Here is a 20,524-nt window from a genome sequence, read left to right as displayed (position 1 = left end):
TTTCGAATCTATGTGTACAGTAATACAAACCCGTATTTGCAAAATGTAACGTTGCAAACAAGAAAAATAAATAAATAAAATCCAGTTTGGCGTTTTTTTCTGTTTTTTACAAAAGCATTTATTACCGTTACTTTCGGCACCACTTAAAAAAAGTCGGTGCTAGTGCACTTACTGATCCGCGCTATTCTTTTAAATAGTATTTTCAAGTTTAATTAAAGTTTTACGATATCTGTTTTTATTAAATTGTTAGGTGAAAGTACAGAATAGGTACATAACACGCTCCTGTCCCCATGTTAAGAATGGCTTTCTCAATAACAACGTCATTATTTCAGCACGGATCAGTAAGTGCATGAGTACCAAAAGGTCTATTGCTACCACATGTTCATTATTTTACCTGGTACTGTTTCTCCTTCTTCTGACCGCATGCCAGTCACATCCAGCCCATTCTCGTTCTCAACATCACACGTCCATTTTTTCTTGATGTCTACTTTGATTCTGCTCTGAGCACGTGGTGTATTTTTCTCTCCCCCCCCTTTTTCTTCTTGCGCATACTCCCTATTTTGCATATCCGCTTTTTGGGCTGCTGCTGCTGCTAATTTCTTTGCAAGCCAGCCATCCTTTGCAGCTGCCGATACTTTCCCACATGCTCATATGCCCTATTTAACAAAAATAGCAAAATGAAAAAATAATTCCATGTGTATTTATCAAAATTAAATATAAACGAGAAACACAGGCAAACGAGATCGTGTTGGCAATCATGCAATATAGTTTATGTTCATCAACGTTTCGTCTTTATTTCAAGACTTCCTCAACATGATTAAATTCTATTTTGTTTTCTTCAATTTAATCATCCTAAAGAAGTCTTGAAATAAAGACGACACGTTGATGAACATGTAACATGGTTTGTTCCTTTTTCATCTCTCCATCTTGTTGAAATATCATTTCTTTTATCCTCATCATATATATATATATATATATAAATAAAAAATCAATACGAAAAATATATAAATGTTTATACCTTTTCTGTATTTATTTCCTGTGTGTTGACGTGTAGAAATACAAAAACTCTTTCGAAAAAAAAAACAAGACTGTTTCCTTCAAAAGCATATAATTTTCAACCGATCCTTCAATCTTCCTCAGTGTGAATGATAGAAAACATGAGTTTACAGGCAGGGTTAGCAGCAGGAGGGGCACGGGTATAGTCATTAAGGTAAAGATATATTTGGATATGACCCTTCCAACATTTTTGACTTGGAATGGTCAGCAACTTGTGTAGCCTCTATTCAAAACTTAGTCTTTCATAAAACTTTGAATTGGACACCCATGCATCCCACGAACATACTCGCATATGTGAACATACATGCATATACACTCGCGCTCTACCACATATGCTTCTTCATGTATCCATACATACACAGGATACGTGCACACACGTTTATAGACGTGCGTACATATACAGCTTGAGATTGATGAGCAGATGTAAGTGATAAGCTAAGTGGATGCTAAGTAGAATCTTTTTACCAAAAGCTTGGACTTATAGATTTATTATGGTTCTAGGTTCTGGATTGTCTCTTTTTTCACAGTTTGATTAATATATACAAAAGGTACACTCTTTCTCAAATTAATTTTCATACTAAGAAGGGACTTTTATACACTTTTATTTCATTTCTATACAAACTATTTATTCAAAAGAAATCTACATTATAGAAGTTACCTCATTTACATATTACATTAAAGAAATTCTATTTTAATAATTGGTTCTGTATTATTAATGTCTATTAGTATTAGAATGTTTTAATTGTTCTGTTTGGAATATTATATAAAGTTGGTTTATTTAATTTGTTTTGAATTTAATTCATATTTAATTTATCTTTAATTATTAACCGACATCAGCTGCATTTAAAACCGGAAGTAAGCTTTATTTATGAGAGTTTACCCTTTAATCTATGAGAAATATTTCCCCGTTTGTGAAGGTGGATGTGTTTTATACCTCCATAAATACAACATTCAGGAAATTAATTGTTTTGGTAAAAAAAGAAAAAAAAAAAAAAAAAAAAAAGAAGAAATTTTAATTCTGCCATATGACAAAGCTAGCACAATTTTAATAATAAATAATTTCAATAGTTAATTACATTTTTATAGAATAAATATAATTAATATTAACATTAATTCTTAGACATCAATAAAAAAAAAAAGAAGACTTTTGAAATTAAATACGAAAATATAAGTAAACAGATGTGATCTGTTCGTTACACGTTACATTTCAAATTAACGACCAAAAGGTTAGTTTATAGTTTCAATTCTTTTCAATTTTTTTAATTACGTTTTATATTTTATGAAATTCAGTTTGTGGTCCCCTGACAAAGGAGGGATTGGACCTGGTAATTTACTCCTGTTTGTTCATTCACACTTTTCTTAATAACCACGCCTTGGATTTTTTAAAAGATTTTGCACAAATCATGGTAAAAATAAATTTTTTCCAGAACGAATTTTCTGGGATAATTCTGATTATCCCGTAAGGGCATTATAGGAGTAAAATTGCTTCCAAATTGTTCGTCCCATTTATTTGTTTGCACTTTTCTCAATAACCACTTTTTTGAAATTTTGCACAAACATTAGTCATGATGAAAGTAAATTTTTGCCAGAACTAATTTTCCGGGAGAACTCTGGTTTATCCCCTAGGGGCCATTGTAGGGGTAACATTGCCCCCAAATCGTTTGTTTGCTCACACTTTTCTCAATAACCACTCTTTAATAAAAAATTTTTTTTGCATAAACATTAGTCATGGTGAAAGTAAATTTTTTGTCAGAACCGATTTTCCGGGATAGCTTTGCTTGCCTCCTTAGGAGGCATTATGAGGGAAAAATTGCACCCAAATCGTTCATCCATTCATTTGTTAGCATTTTTCTCAATAACCACGCCTTGGATTTTTAAAAAAAGTTTGTCATGGTGAAAGGAAAGTTTTCACTCGTGGAGGGGGATCCTGCATGCTTGGCTTGTTTTATTAGTAAATTACTAACTTTCTGTGTTGTAAGTTATTTTCCAGAAAATAAATTTCGTTCAGTTTACATACGTGACGTTAAAAAGAATGAGTTAACAAAAAAAAAAACAAAAAAAAAATCGTTGAAAACTTTAAAAATGTTGTTTACGTGAATCAAATGATAATTTTTATGTGTGTGTACTTATGCAGAATAAGGACCATGCTGAAACAATAAGATTATTATTTAGAAAGCTATTTTAACATGGGGAGGGGATGGAGTTTTATAAACATTATATAAAATTACAAAAGATGCTGTAAAAATTGAATTTAACTTGAAAATCTTATATAAAATTAAAAGAAAAAAAATAGCACGTTCATATTCTGCAGAAGTACCATGTATTTTTTTTTTTCTTTTCGTTCCATTCCCCCATCTTTTTGTAAATATTTGTTTTGGTAAGCAACTTTATTAGAATAGCCAACAGAACAAAAAGAAGTTTTAAAAATCTATATACAACAAATAAATATTGCCAAAAGCAAGGTAAGTTGCTCTACTACCTATCTGGATAAGTTTTTTTTGTGTATTAACTTATTTTAAAGTGTTTATTATTATTATGAAAAATAAAAGTAGTGGAAAGCTTTTCAAGTTAAAATGAAAAAAAAACAATGGTGTTTTTCTCAGAGCTATAGTCGAGCCCCGAAACAAACAAACAAAACAATGTATATTAAATTCTGTGCAATGTTCTAAGTCTTTAAAATTGAATTAAAAATTCATTATTGGACTTTATAAAGTATGATCTTTTTGAAGTCTTTTCTTTTTAAAATCTCATTGGAGTTTCAAAAATAAAAACAATAAAAGTAGAATATGAAGGTAAAAAATTTTTTCAATAATTCCATCAACTTCAATTCAATTAATATTATGTCACTATTTTTTTCATGTGTTTTTACTATTTTTTCTTTTTTATGATGAAATTCATTTTTAGCGTATCTTAAACACTTATGATTTTACACTAAATTTTTCCAATATTTGCTTAATAAACACAATTTAACAAAATTATTTTTAATAACCGTTACCTTTTGATACATATACAATATTTCATTAAAAAAATCTTCAAAATTAGATTTTTTTATCAGATTTAGTTTTTTTTTTTTTATTGTAACTGTGTAAAAGAATTATTTTTTAACTACAGCAAATTATTTAAAATTTTTAACCTTTTTATCCGTATTCAAAATTGTCTTTACAAACAAAAATTAAGCCGGTGAAAGAAATTTAATTTTTCTTAACCTGCTCAAAGCGTTACATGATTATTAGCCATGCAACATTGCAGCATTATTCATGTCGGCTTTTCCTACAAATGTTTCATTTTAGTTATTTTATTATTATTATGTTTTCCTTAGTGTTGACAGAAAAAAATCATCATAAAAATGAATTCGATAATTACTCGGCTTAAAAAAAATACTTCTTTTTCTCCAGCTATTATGAAGCACAATAGATGTAACCCCATCCATCTATAGCCTTGAGCCCCTGGAGGGGCATAGGCCATTCACAACTTTGTAGACGCTTTTGTAGCGAGGAGTTCTTTTTTCGAGGTGAAGGTGCTGGCCCCACGCCCAACCTTTCCAGAAGGTACATACAGCGCCGAGCCTTAAAGGAGGAGCATTCTGGCCTAGCAAAAATTGCCTGAGCATCCTTGTTGACATTCTCTGGTATCGGCTCCTCAAGCAGCAAGCGATAAGTTTGCCCCACCTGAAAGCTGGGTGATAAAGCCTGGAAGGGTGAACTTCTCTGGTGATATACAGGCGGCATACCTCAGTCTGACAGGTACTGAGCCACATAAATGGCCCTGTACTTGTTGGGCTGATTGTTAAGAATGGATTTTTGACTGGTACTTTCTACACAAGTTTCCAAGCAGCAAGGAGACTCATCCCATGTATGATAGACAAAAAAAAATGTTCCAAACAATTTCTTATTGCCTTACAATCCATCTGAGCTCCAATCTCTGGTCCCCCCTCGCCAGTCTTTTACGAGAAACACCCGTCTAGCTGAAGCTACTGTCAATAATTTTCCCCACTCTCTATCTGTGCCTAAATCAAAACGTAGATTCCATGAACAAAGCTTCTTTCTTAGAACAGCACGCCAGTGAAACTCTGTTCCGTCTGCCTGTTTTCCATCTGACTACAACTTGGATGTCTTCAAATCCAATGTAAACAAATTCTTGATGAACCGCCCCCTTAAGTAGACACTTTATGAAATCTCAACACTAACATACAACGTACTGTACATGCAATAACCCTTATCCCTGAGTGGCTTCCGGGCCTTGATAAGTGGTGACCTCCTTGTAAAAAAAAAAAAAAAAAAAAAAATTGTTCTGGCGATTCAACTGCCATATCAATGTTAAAATTTGTTCATCAATTAATTCAATTCATCTATAAAATAAATCTCACCTGTCTGTTTAAATGTATGTATGTATGCATGTATGTCTCACAAAACTTTCGACAGAGGCGATGGATCCTGACAAGATCGGTATCATCTTGAAGCTCAACATCTCGGACGACAAATATTGAAAAATTGGCCAAAGCATTAATTCCTTAACCCTAAATTCAGCCATTTTGTACAAGTAAGGGTCGATTTTTTTCCCCGACATTTTAGCAAGTCATCGTCACTATTGGATTGACTTCTATTAATTTGAAGGCTTTTGACTTCCGATCGCGCCATGGAGACATTGGCTAAGACGTCAAATTTTCTTTCACTTTCTTTTCCGCCTTTGCAGCATGGGTTTGAGTCTGCCTACTACCACTTTTTATTTTTGCTCAGCACACACCTTCAAACACCCAGGCACCTAGGCTAATCAAATCTATATCAAAGGGGTCAGATCAAGCTGTGCTGTACAAGTCAATGGTCAAGAATTACAGGTGATCAATGAAATCCGCCAATGTCAAAACATGAGATATGTGTCATCCGCAGAAGTAGCATGGTGAGTTTGTAGAAGACTAGGATAAAAATACCCTAAACTCGCTACAAGAAAAAATAATGAAACGAATTGAATGAAGGAAAAAAAGATCTCAAATGCTGGAATAAAATAAACATGTCGTTTATTTTCTGTTGAGAAATAAAAGTCTTGGGTGTACACGTGTTCATTCAGCCGTTGACGACTACATGCGTGGAAGGAAAAGGGAATGCAATAGAGAAACGCGAAGTGGCAAGCCGGCCTGTAGAAAGAGAGGGTTAAGCTCAGTAGAGCGTTGTGCACATGTCTGTTTTGATGGACCAAAGCCGAAGGGGAGATAGAGTGAGAAAGAGTGAGAATATCAATCCAGTTCATGGAGAGAGAAAGCGTATAAAGTGTACGTACTGTCTGTTAGCTCTTTGTCCCACATAGTAGCAAGTGGCGTGAGGTACGCGCGTGCTGAAAAGGCATGCTGTCGGTCCGTAGACCGACCAGCTCGAAAGCTGGGCCGAAAAAGGAAGAAGCCGCTTATTGCTCTTTCTTTTATACTTGTTTCTGGTGGTCTTTTGCGCATGTGTGGATTTCCTTTGAAAGGGGAAGTGATGTTGTCCTTGTGTGCGTACGTGTGCGCGTGTGTGAGTATACACGTGAATGTGAGTGTATGTACGCGAACGTGAATATATGTACGTGTGTGGATGTGGACGCGTATGTTTGTGTGCACGTATGTATATGACAAGTAATATAGCTTGAAATGTGAACGCGTGTTTTTGTGTGAGACTAGAAAAGGCTCGCGCAAGTTCTTGAACATCCCACACATGAGCATTTCCCACCAGTTGTTGGTTTGCCAGTTCATCTTGACAATAAGCAAAAAGTGCTCTTTAATGAGCAAAACAATATGAAAATATATCACTAACTGTTTTTAAGAAAAAACATGTTTTTGCAAAACTCTTTTGGTTAATTATTTTCGAATTAATTTTTTAAAGATTAAAAATTAAAAAAAATTTTTTTTATTTTTTTTTAATTAAAAAAAGACAATAAGAAATATAATTTCGTTGTTGATGACTGGTCTTGTTTATTTTTGGGTTGTGTTTTAAATAAGCACGGTACTAAAGGCTGCTCTTAGCCCCCCCCCCCTCGCCTTCATACAACTTTGACAGATTTTTTTCCAGCTCTATCAAATATAATATTTTGGCAATTCAGTATACTTCAAAAGACTCAAGAACTGGAGAATGCTATTTTTTGCGACTTCTCCTGAATGAAGTGAGAAGACCAACTTCATTCCAAGATCTAAGAATTAGAAATTTTAAATAAATATTTATTTTAAAAAAATTACAAATTTTGCACGAGTCATGCTTTGAATTTCACTTGAATGTACAAAAGCCAGGTATCATGGTTCAATTATGTTGTAAAAAGAAGCATTTATTTCAAACATGCTCCTGTTTTATAAAAGAATCTACAGTTGGTTTTCTAGGCTGGGCCATCTGCTTGTGCAGTGATAATACTTCTCAAATGCACGTGTGATGCTAGATTGTATAAAAGTGTTAACTTTGGTCAAAATCGATTTCCTTCTTTAATCGGCTTTTTTATTATTGATTTTTTAAATACTTATCAAGCGCATTTCGATACAAAACTTACGTAAGAACACTCCCAGACACATCAAGTACCTTTGTGTGAAAATATTTTTAAAATTGGGCCAGCCGTTTCCGAATCCATAGGAAACAAACTCACACATACGCAGTTCCTTTTATATAATAGTAGAGATAGAGATATATTCGCTTTATTGGTTGTTAACTATACTGCATTGTCATTCTGCCTGATAGATTACTAGTTGTATCTAACCGGTCTTGCTCAGGAGTCTTTTTGCTTTCATTTTTGGGTACTTGTAAAGAAATGTGGATGTCAGGTTTTACGAAGTCAGTTCCGAGTATTGATTGAGAATCCCGAGTCAGTCTCAGAAATGGCAGAAGCATTTTATGATTTAATAGCCGTGAAAAAAAAAAATAAATAAATAAAAGACGCGTGACAATGTTAAGGGTTAAGTTAGGGGTAATTAAAAAAAAGGGGGGGGTCTTATGAATAGAAAGGTTGAAAAAACTTCCTCAAAAACGAAAAAATATGGTGACTTTCAAACCGTAAACTGCTTCGGCGATTTCCGGAGTTGTCTAGCGATTGTTCGTTAATCCTCGGAAATGAGTCGAAGAACTCGCATTTTTATTTCGTTTTTTTTTTTTTTTTTTTTTCCTCATATTTAACAAATTATTTATATAAAAAAAAAATATAGGCTTTCGTTGAATTAAATTATTACATTTTGGTCAAAAATTATGTGGGTGTCCCTCATTAACTGCCTCCCTATGATAGATATGAAATCTGACATATTGCATGGTCGTGATATTGCATCGGCGGACATTTTGACTTGTTCTCCAATCGGCTATGTAAGGCGATATACGAAAGCGAAAACTAATAAAGATTGGAGATAAAATCAAATACGTCGCCATCCTCTTGTCTGTATTATTATTTTTTTTTTTTAACAATTATGTCGTAAAACAAAGCACAACTGTAAATATTCAAACATTTTAATAATTAGAATCACAAAATATTTGATTACAAATTACTGCATTTAGCATTAAATGACCACGAAAAGTTGATATGCCGTACCGAACCATCAACCCTTCTCTCTTTTTCTCTCCCCTTCTCTATCTATCTACCCACCCTTTTCTCGCACACGCTTTGATATATACAGTCTTTTACATCATTTTCTCTTTCTCTTTTACACCCCCCCCGCACACACACACACACACACACTCTCTCTGCCCAAAACATTTTCAGTCTATTTATGAAAAGAGAAATTCAAAATAAACCGTTTTTTTTCTCCTGCGTTAAAAGATACGAATTTAGGAAAACTCGTCCCCGGAAAACTCGTCCCCGGAAAACTCGACCCCTTTTGCTAGGTAGGAAAACTGGTCCCTTATTGAATAAACATCGATTGAAAACACATTTTATGATCGTTCTTGAAGAAGATATTGTCTTTAAAAGAGAATACATATCCCATAATATTTTTTTAAAAATATTTTTACTTGTTTACTGTTGTTTTAAAAAAATTAAATTAATTTTTTTAAGTTTTCGTTTTCTACCTAGCTTTGAAAGATTTTGGTCTTTCAACTTATTTTAAAAAGTTTATTTAGTTTAAAAAAAAAAAAAAAGTAATGTTGAGTGTTACTTATGAACAACAAATGTCCGACATTAGAGGATCACGTCTTAGGAGTATAATAGCTCAAAAATAGAAAATTAAAGAAAATATTAAGGTAGATATAGTTTTAAAACGAGCCCCACCCCCCAAAAAAAAGAAAATAAATTTGTATATTTTTAGGTAATAATAGGTTTTTATTTATAACACCTTTTCCCAAACTTACCGTGTTAAAGAGAGAATCAGACGCCATCTTGAATTTTCCAATACATCGGTAAACACTGTATGTTTTTCGAGATGAATAAACATGTTACATTGAATAAAAACACGAAAAATATATCCAGTTTGGTAGAAAAGTAACTTATCTTGCCTTTGATAACATTTATTTGTTATATATTTGTTTTTTGACAACTTTTTCGAATCTATGTGTACAGTAATACAAACCCGTTTTCGTTTTTTACCTATATTTGTAAGTTTTTGGTGTTTAAACTTATTTTAAAGAGTTTATTTAATTAAAAAGAAATAACAAGTAATGTCGCACTCGACATTACTTAGTAAATAATTTTTAACAAAAAAATGTCCGAAGATTAAAGAAAATACTGAGGTAGATATAGTTTTAAAACGAGCCTCCACCACCTCCAAAAGAAAATAAATTTGTATATTTTTAAGTACTGCACAACTGCACAAGTGCCCCCGAACTGACTTTTAAACGATACCCTCTCTTCCCCATGTTAAGAATGGCTTTCGAAATAATAACGTTATTATTTCAGCGCGGTACCAAAATTACATAAGACCATGTTTTCTTTTTTGTTGTTTTGTAATAACACGAGAATTATTTAAACTGAATTAATTCTTCTAAATAAAATAATTGCTTTCTTTGATAATACGTGTTTTCTTTCTTTATTTTTGTTTCGTAATGACACAAAAACTGTTAAAACTAGAGTATTTTTTTTTTTTTAATAAATATTTGATTTCGTTTTTCGTATCTTGACTCCGTGATCAAGTTTATTTTTTTAAAGTAAGAGTTAAAAATCATTTTTAAAAATATTATGGGGGTGCATAATTTCTTTGAAAAACAATATCTCCTTCAAGAACGGTAATAAAATGTGTTTTCAATCGATATTTATTCAATAAGGGACCAGTTTTCCTACCTAGCAAAACGGGCAGATTTTTCCGGGTACGAGTTTTCCGGGTACGAGTTTTCTGGAGACGAGTTTTCTAGGCACCAAAAGATACAGTTATTAATTATAAAACTTTTAAAAATAGACGAACCTATCCGGCGTTGCCCGGAATTTAAAAAATATTTTAAAAGTTATATGTTTTTTTCTTTTTACCACATTATTAAAAAAAAATAAATAAATAAATAATAAACTTGTTGTCACTCAGACTCCAGAGAACGCCACAAGTTGTTCTCAAAGAGAAATCTTTAATGATGGTCTGTGTGAGTAAAATATAAATAAATAACAAGAGTAGTAGTTGTAGTAGTAGTAGTTGTTGTTGTTAGTTAACTAGTTAGTTGGTTAGTTAGTTCAGTAGAATAATGTCTAATGAATTTAATGTAGTTACTTTTTTTGGTTATAGTTACAAGAAAGTTGTAAAATATAAGAAAGGGGGTGAGTTAACTAGTTCATCTATTAAAGAAATAAAATGCAGATACAGATAAACGGATAGTCTCAAGGACAAAAAATGTCATCCGAACTAATCGTATTAAGATAGTGCTCACCTTAGGTGGGTTGAACCAGCTTCCTTCAAAGGAGGAAATATCTAGGAAATAACAAATTCACAAATGGTCTCCAGTCGCCTGTATATCCCCTATCAGGGGAGATGACGATGGCATTAGGTTTTTGCAGTTGTAGCAGAGAACATACAACGTCACTTAACTTTGGTGATCTAGCATAAACTAGTGTGTCAATGTGATTATGCCATAAATCAGAAGCCGACAACTCATTCGACCCTGTGGGCCAGATTGTGTTCTAATGATAGGTCATGAACTGGACGAAGGCCATTAATGAAAAATTAAGGAAAATTACATATACAGAACCCTATCAATCTAAATATTTCAAACCATAATGAAAATAAAAGATTTAAAATTAAAAAAAAAAAACACCTAACAAAATCAGTTTTTCTTATTAAGAAACATCAAAATTCTTCAAAGTGAAAAAAAAAATCACCTGAAACGAAATGGATGAAATTATGATGTGTATGTTTGAGACGATGATTGAAAAGGTAAAAACATTGAAAGATTCTAGTAACTTACATAGGGTAAGGGATAAGAGGGAAGTCACTGTTGAATGAATGAAATAGGAAACCGAATGGGACAACATTGCCATTTTGAAGTTGTCCTCCACTTAATGTCTGTCGTCGGTTGGTTGATCAAATTGGCTCTCAGTTTTTGTTTTATTGTTTATTTTTTTTGTCATTTTTAACACAGAAATGGAAGTGATTGGGTTTTGATTGTGCTTTTGCAGTCATATTATTCAAATTCTGCTGGATGGATCAGAGAAAGATTTGTTGAATTCGAAAGCCTTTCCTATCATGTTAAAATAGAGTTGGTAATCAGGCTTTTGAGCTTGTCTGCCCCACCCCAAGGTTGTAGGTTGCCGGCCCTTGCTGCAAGATCAAGTGGAACAAAAATGACAGATTGCTAACCGTAAAAACAGAAGTGAATTTATGAAAAGGAAAGTGATGTAATAATAGAAAAACAAGGGTTTCTAATGTTAGGCTTAAAATTACACACACTGGAGACTATCCTATATTTTTACAAAGACAAAATTTGTCCAAACGTGGAGTATTATTGCCACATCTGGGCTGGTGCATCTACAACTAGTCTCTCCCTCTTAGACAGAGTCCAAAAAAGAGTCTCCAATCCAACAAACAGCAAAAAGTCTCTAATCCAACAAGCAGCAAAATTCTACCCCTTCACTATAGAGGTCCCTAAATGTCAGAAAGCCTTCTACTCTAATAGTTTCTTCCCTTGGACTGCTAGACTTTGGAATTCCCTCCCTGTTTGCTGCTTCCCTGACTGTACTAAACTGCAGAAGTTTAAATGTAATGTGAATAGACATCCAGCTGCTCAACTCCCCACAGTCCCATGTTAGAGACAAGATTCCCGATAGTAGCCCCTCCAGTCTCAAAAAAAAAAAAAAAATTGCGATTAACCAATAAGAATATACTAAATATGAGTTAGCACAAATATAACTTGAAAGCTGTATACTTCACTCTGTCTCTTTTTGTCAATTTTTTTTTTTTGAGGGGGAGGGGAGAGAGTGCGATAACGGACATGATGTTATTAATTAGTGATTAATAAATAACTGATCTCCCATGCGACACGATGTTTATCTGAATTATTTCTGTCTGCTTTTTAAAGAAAAGAATGTCTATTTAAGTTTACTTTTAGCTCTTTGTCAGCCAGTAGCGACATGCAGGGGACTGTGGTGGTGGTGGTGGGAGAGAGGTGATATGCATCCCAATTTTTTTTATTGGGGGAGGGGATGGAAGAATCATATATTCAAATTATCTCCTCTCTCATAATATTTCTCAGTACTAGGACTTATACTTGAGTCTTTGGGATATGCAATCAAAGAACTGTCTCCAGGCATTACCAGGTCTCTGCTTGCCACAAAACGGAAATAACATTTTCGTAGACACAAACACAGGAAATAAGACAGAGGCATCCAGGCATATTCAGATTACCTCCCTTTCTCATATTTCTCGGTACAGTAGCATCCCAGGATATGGTGGCCCTAGGATACGTTTTTTTCGAGTTATGATGTGGAATACAATGTTTTTTTAGGCCCCTGGTTACGGTATTTGCACCACCTTACAATGTTATTTATAATATTATTTGATTATTTTGTTACTAATTTTTAATGCCGTATCCTGGCGTTCTAGTGTATTAGGACTTATACTCAAGTCTTTAGGGAATACAAACCAAGAGTTGAGTTACTTGGTTGGCAAGCGTAGAAGTAATATAATGCCAGTTGATCTTGAGTTTATTACCGCCTTGCATCAACATGATGATGAGAAAGAATGCCAGTTTGTCTATGTCAAACTGCTTTGTATTTGCCCGAAAAAAAAAAAAAAAACCTGGGCAGAAATCAGCAGGCTTCCAGTGGGCATGTCAGTAATGCACCAATTAACTGCGTATCAATACAGTGACCGAATTACAACTAGACATAATGCAAGATATTGCACATTTAAAAAAAATAGATTTCTCATGTAAGTATTACAGGCAGAATTTTCATGGTCATAGCCTTTTTGCAAGCGTTTCTCACCTGTGGAACACATTGCCACTGGACTACTTCCCTGCTAATTACCACTTGGTCGTCTTTAATTTGAATGGTAACAAGTTTCTGTTAGGGACCAACCAGAGAGTAATGAAACGCAGTTCATAGTAGTGATGGGAAAATTTCAGTGTTTTTTCCGATTCCAATACAGTTATTGATTCCGTAGTAAATTCCAGATTCCAATACAAGTACCGATTTTTTAGAAATCTCTAAATATTTAACCATAGAGGTGTTATGTTTTCCTGATAATTGTTAAATACGTGTTAAATGCAGATATTTTCTCAAATGTGACAATGCACTTGTAGGCGATGATCTATAGATTTTAGTTTTATTATTAGTTTAAAATCAATGAATATTTATTGATTTTTATCATTACTATCAGCAGTGGAAGATTTTGTTTTAAACAAAATCAAATGAAAAACGACAAAGGAATCGATTTTGGCATCGGAAAATAGGCACAGATTTTTCCGATTTCGATACCGATTCCGATGCCTCTAAAAGTTCTGATTTTTCCAATTAATCTTCCCAATACTAGTTCATACCATTGATCAATATAAGTACTTCCGTAGTGTTCTGCATCTTTCGGATGGCATTTATTTCTGTCTCCTTTTAACCCTTATCATTGAGTGGCTCTTGACCTTGACCAGTGATTTCTTCGGAAAGATAAAAAGCAAACAAAAAAAGTATTACATTTCTCAATTTTTGAGATGAGGATTGGTTATTTATATTATTTGGATTCATCAGACTACTGTTTTCATCTTGAGTAGGGGGTATACCGATTAATCGGTATGTAATAGATAATCGGTTTAATCGGCCACTTTACTGATTAACTGGTAATTGGCAAATTTACCGATTAATCGGACGATTACTTACTTTTCTCTTTCCTATTAGATTTCAATCATTTTATCACTGCCAAGGGACTCATCAGATAGCTTTGACACATTAACATAGTAACTATTAATTTAACTTAACATTTAATTAAATGTCTGGTCACTATTATGGCTTTTTGCTTTTATTAAATAAACTTAGAAAATAGAAAGTACAATTCCCAATTCTTAAATGAATATGATTAAACAATTAGATAAGAAAAAAGAAATTACAAACCAACTACAAAGTACAAATTGTAATTCTTTAATTGAATAACTATCAGCTGAAGTTCTGCACCTGCTGCTGCTCTACTTTCCTATTCTTGCTGCCTGCCTCCTCTGCTCTCATAGTCCACTCAATATTTAAAGTTGAATACTTTTAAGTTTATTGAGATGAGTATTATTTATTCATTTATTTATTACGGATTATCCTCCTCATCTTTTAGTCGTTGTTTGATGATGTTTCAGACAACTATTCCTCTGGCCTTCGTCAGGTGGTTACCATGACGGAATAGGAACTCCGAATCTCCTAACTGCATCCTCAGCAATTATTGCCTTCCATAGTTGTTGTCTTCTCACCACGTTTTGGCCAACTAAGCTTCTGGCCGGCTTTGGGTAGGATTGAAACCGGTGTCTTCAGACAATGTTCACTCGGAACAGTAGAGATTCAATATCCCTATCCACTGCACCATGGGCCCATGGAACAGTGGATAGAGACGTTGAATCTCTCAATTTACTGTACAATACCTCAACATAAAAACTGAAGATAATTTGCTTTGACAGTGATTTAAGGTACAAAATAATAATGTTAATTCGATAAGAAGAGATTGGAGGCATGTTTTCCAGATGTTTAGACCAACTATTTGCCTCAAATTCAGTGCACTTGTAAAAATCTATATGTTAACAGCGCGTCATACCTGTTATTTGATAATATGGTGTAGATGATGCAGGTCCCTTCGATAAAATTTAACTGGCAAGCAAAAGAGGAAGTTAACTTATTTTCGTTTATAATATAATTCATATTAGTATTATTTATGATAACAAAATTTGCTGATAAATCAGCATTCGAAAACCTATTAATCAGACGATTATCAAAGGCTGATTAATCGCTAATCGGCTAATTTGATAATCGGTACATCCCTGATCTTGAGTGTCATTTTCACAATGCAAGGACCTGCGGTGCAGTGTACTTAGAAAAATCCATTATCCATTGTGAAAGCGATATCCTCCAGAAGGTTGAAGGTTCAATCCTTAGTGTGGCCAACCGAAAAATATAATTGCAAATTATTTAGGACCTTTATCCAGTCGTGGCTGACAGAACGAGAACATGCTACTTTCCGTGAAGTAAATAAAGGGTTTCGTTCGAAATTCTATCCAAATTCCTGAGTTCGGCAGAAACATTCACGAGTTTGACGAGATACGCCTAATGAAGATCGGAGGTTACAGTGAAAATCAAAATGAGAATAGTAGTCTGATGAATCCAAATAATACAAAAAAAAGTATGACAAACTGATCTGCAAAAAAAAAAAAAAATTACGAAACACCTCATTCATTTGTCTAGAAATCAAGTTGACTTTTCGCTGAGCTAATAATTTCTTAATTTCACATATGAAAAAAAATTTGGAAACAAAAAAAGCTGAAACTATTTTAACAATCCAGAAAATTTATACAACAAAAATTTGGAGACTAAAATAACTTGTTAATTTGACAAACTAAAATTACTCTTCTGTATTGACTGGTTGACTGGTACGCATCCACTGACCTACATACTGATCTATCTACCTACCTATCTATCTATCCTTGTCCCTTCCTATTTATCTGTCTTGATCCTATCTGTCTGTCTATCTATCTATCTATTCATCCATCGATTTATCTATATATCGGTTCATTAATCTGTCTAGCCATCTTACCCATTCATTTATCGATCGACCTATCTATCTATCTGTCATTTATTCATCTATCTATCTATCTTAGTCTAATATCACCTGTCCATCTATGTTTTTAAGTGTCATATTTATATGCATTTATATGTATGAACGTATGCATGTACGCATTCATCTACCTATCTATCTATCTATCTATTGTATATTCTTTCCCCTTTGTCATGACTACTAAGAGCAGAGGAGGGTGTACACGGATGAACAGAAACTACAGTGGGTTTCTCCCTTTCCATGACTCCTTTTTGGTCCTCCCCCCTCCCCGAGAAAAGGAGGGTGGACCTGTAAATTCACCCTTGTCTGTCCACACTTTTCTCAATAACTACGCCTTGGAATTTTTTGAAATTTTGCACAAACATTAAACATGGTATGAGTAAAAAAGTAACAGAACGGATTTTCCAGGAAAATTCCGCTTGCCCCCCCCCCCCCGGGTGCCTTTCGGGTTAAAATGGCTAAAATTGACACTTTTGTTCTTATTAAAAAAAATTGATGCCTTGGATTTTTATAAAACTTTCTGAAAAATTGTAACTAACTGATTTCTATATAATTTTGTTTGTCTATACTTTGCGATAACTCTTTGTCCCCAGAGGCTCTTTTAGGGCTAATAAAAAAACTCCATTTTTGGGACTATTTTACCATATTTGTCCAAACTTTTCTGTGTATGTCTATTTAGCAGTTTTGCATGGTGCTGAACTCAAATTTAAATATGTTAAGGCCTTGGAGACTTTTGGGGCTAAATGGGGTGGGGTGGGGGCAAATGATGGACGTAGTCATTTTTTTTTTGCATGGTGCAGAAGTCAAATTTACATATGTTAATGCCTAAAACTGCACCATTTGTTCATTTTCACCAGAATTTGACGTCCCCTGGGAACTTTTGGGACTAAATGGGGGATGGGGGGGGGCAATGCTGAATTTAATGATTTTTTTTATGCCTCGTTCACTGTGCACTCACGGGGGCCATCCATGCTTCACTTGTTTTTGTCTTTCTGTCCCTTAAGACAATAAGACAACAAAATTAGTGCAAATAATGTGTAATTTTTATCTGTATAATTTTATTATTTCTTATTGTATACGTTTCAGTAATGTCCTTTTTCATATTTATTTCAATAAATCGCTACAAAATACAAATACTGAAGAACTAACAACTGCAAAATGTTTTTGACTCCTAATAGGGGTATGAGACGAATGGATTCGCCAATCATTTTTATAACCAACGGCTGTGCTAAACAACCAATGAAAACGTTTCAAAATTATTATAAAAATTGTCGAATTTTGGATTCAATCAGTTCGCCGTTTACTACGTCATGGACCGCATTTAATTCTTGGCCGCCATCTTGGTTACTGATCTGAACTACGCCGCCATCTTGGTTACTCATCTGAACTACGCCGCCATCTTTGTTCAACACAATATCTCAGAACTTAACAGGTTAACTACGCCACGGACTGCATTTGATTCTTGGTCACCATCTTGGTTACTGATCTGAACTACGCCGCCATCTTTGTTCAACACAATGTCTCAAAACTTAACAGGTTATTCGCCCAGCCACCGTCTTTTCTTTGACGGATCGGAATCTAAATTCGAATTGTGGCAGGTAAAATTTCTGGGATATCTAAGGATTCGAAAACTACACAAAGTCATACAATCTCCAACAGAAAATCCAAACGACTCCGAATTTCTCGAAAAGAACGCGACTGTTTTTGCAGAACTGATTCAGTGTTTAGGCGATAGAAGTCTATCTCTGATTATAAGAGACACATTGGATGATGGAAGGAAAGCATTGAACATATTAAGAGAACATTATTTATCAAAAGGGAAACCGAAAATAATATTCCTATATACAGAATTAACGTCTCTGAAATGTAATGAGGATGAAATGATTACTGACTACGTTATAAGGGCAGAAACAACCGCCAATGCCTTAAAACTCTCAGGTGAAATAATAAGCGATAGCTTGTTGATATCAATGAGCCTCAAAGGACTCGGCATACTTAACCTATTTCGCAGCTCAAAATGCCATAAAAAGGGTTAAATGTATAAAATTCAATGATACATTAAATTTTAAAAATGGCGATCCAGTGGATGAAAAACGTGAAATATTACCTAGCATCTTAATCGATCACAATGAAAATATTAATAACAACAACAATTACAGTACTTCTGATGAAAATAGTAACCAGACACGTCGATACCCAATAAGGGAGCGAAAAAGGCCAAGCTTCTTGCAAATTGGAAAGATACAAGATTACACCGTGGATTACTGTCATTCATTGAACAGTGCACCGGAAAGTTATAATGAGGCGATTAATTCAGAAAATCACCAAGAATGGGAACAAGCTATGGTATCCGAATTGAAAGCTTTATCTGAAAATAACACATACGAAATAGTAGCAAAACCAACAGATAAAAATATAATTTCTTCACGCTGGGTTTTTTCCAAAAAAATCACAGCTTCTGGCAGGGAAACTTTTAAAGCAAGATTTGTGGCAAAAGGTTTCTCACAAATTTCTGGAGTGGAATATTTTGCAACATTTTCACCAACGATAAATTTAACGATAATTAGAATTTTATTACAACTTGCCACTCAATACAATTTAAAAATACATCAAATGGATGTAAAAAATGCTTATTTAAATGCTCCGATTGACTGTGAAATCTACATTTGCCCTCCAGAGGGATTTAAAATAAAAAATAAAAATTGGGTGTGGAAATTAAATAAATCGTTATATGGACTAAAACAAAGTGCACACAATTGGAATTTAACACTCCATAATTATTTAATATAACAGGAATTCAAACAATGTCCCGTAGACATGTGCATGTATACCAAAAATGTAGGTAATAAATTGTTGATTTGGGTTTTTTGGGTTGATGATATATTACTCGCCTCAAACTGTGACAACACTTTAAAAGATGTTAAAAATGAATTAAATAAAAAATTTAAAATGGCCAATCTTGGACGACTGTCATAGTTCCTCGGTATATAATTTACCTGTGAAAATGTATCTATAACTATGAACCAATCATGATACATTGAAAAATTCTGCTCAAGTTCGGAATGCAAGATTGTAAGCCGCGTTCAACTCCCGTCGAAATGGACATAAATAAAAATATAGGGACCGAAACAAAACTCATAGATAACCGAATATAGATGGAAATGGTAGGGAGCCTCATCTACTTGATAACCGCAACAAGGCCTGACAATGTTACACTGTAACAAAACTATCTCAAAACTTATCGAAACCGACAATTAAAAACCTTAATTGTGCAAAACAAATCCTTCGTTACCTAAAAGGAACCAAGGAAAAATCTTTAAGATTTAAAAAATCTACACATCCTCTAAATTTAGAAGGCTTTTTGGATTCAGATTGGGCTAACTCTGAGGATAGAAAGAGTATAGCGGGGTATTGTTTTAGACTGTCAAAGACTGGACCTATGATCTCTTGGAAAACTAAAAAGCAACAAATTGTAGCCCTTTCTATTTGTGAAGCAGTATATGTGGCTCTTACTAATTCTGCGCAGGAGGCAATTTTTCTGAACACCCTTCTAAAATCTATTTTAAAACCAGATCTAAGTAAAAAACCTGTAGTAATTCATTGTGATAATCAGAGCAGTATCTTATTAGCAAATAATTCTATGATTTATCAAAGGTCGAAGCATATTGATATCAGATATCATTTTATAACAGATGAAATAAGTAAAAAATTTATTACTCTTACTTATGTGACGTCTGAAAATAATATAGCCGACATTTTCACTAAACCTATAAAAAGAATAAAATTAAGACATTTTATAACCGAACTTTTTGGAATCTAATTATGAATAAATCTCTTTTCAGAAACCCAAAAGGAGAAGCATGAACAGTCAAAATCACACCAAAAAAAAAAAAAAAAATTTGTAAATTGTCCCGGGCACGACGTTAAACTGCGACCATTTCTACCTTACTAACCAAATTAACCAACTAATACCTAACATAATGTTTCCAGTTTTTGTTACAAAAGAATAAAAATAAAAAAGCCACTTGTTAAAACCCTTTTGTAAACTTCCTATTTGTCAAATAGTTCTTTTTGTATCTCTTTTTTTCTTTTTGGCAACATTTGTTAAAACAAAACAAAAAATGTATATTTGTGATTTTTTGTGCATATGTTTATATGTATTTGAAAAGTATTCTATTTGTATGTTTATATATATTTGAAAAGTGTTTATTTTTATATGTATCAAAAAAAAAAAAATGGCTTCTTTTTGCACACATTATACCAATATATTAATAATTCTTTTTGACCAATGAGAATAAAGACAAGTTCCCCCAAAACAAGAAAAAAAAAAAA

The 20,524-nt window shown here is 33.5% G+C and overlaps 1 long non-coding RNA gene across 1 annotated transcript; it reads left to right on the top strand.

Moving 5' to 3' along the window:
* The first annotated feature begins 2,216 nt into the window (after positions 1 to 2,216).
* Positions 2,217 to 20,241, top strand: LOC145258175 (uncharacterized). The gene is made up of 2 exons (XR_013864065.1): positions 2,217 to 2,282; positions 20,035 to 20,241. It is a non-coding gene; the product is annotated as an uncharacterized LOC145258175 (long non-coding RNA).
* Positions 20,242 to 20,524: the final 283 nt, after the last annotated feature.

This window comes from Euprymna scolopes, chromosome 33, assembly GCF_053919585.1.
Source record: "Euprymna scolopes isolate OS-2025 chromosome 33, ASM5391958v1, whole genome shotgun sequence".
Classification (NCBI taxonomy): domain Eukaryota; kingdom Metazoa; phylum Mollusca; class Cephalopoda; order Sepiida; family Sepiolidae; genus Euprymna; species Euprymna scolopes.
The sequence above is the reverse complement of the archived record's forward strand: the minus strand, read 5'-3'. Positions and strand labels throughout refer to the sequence as shown.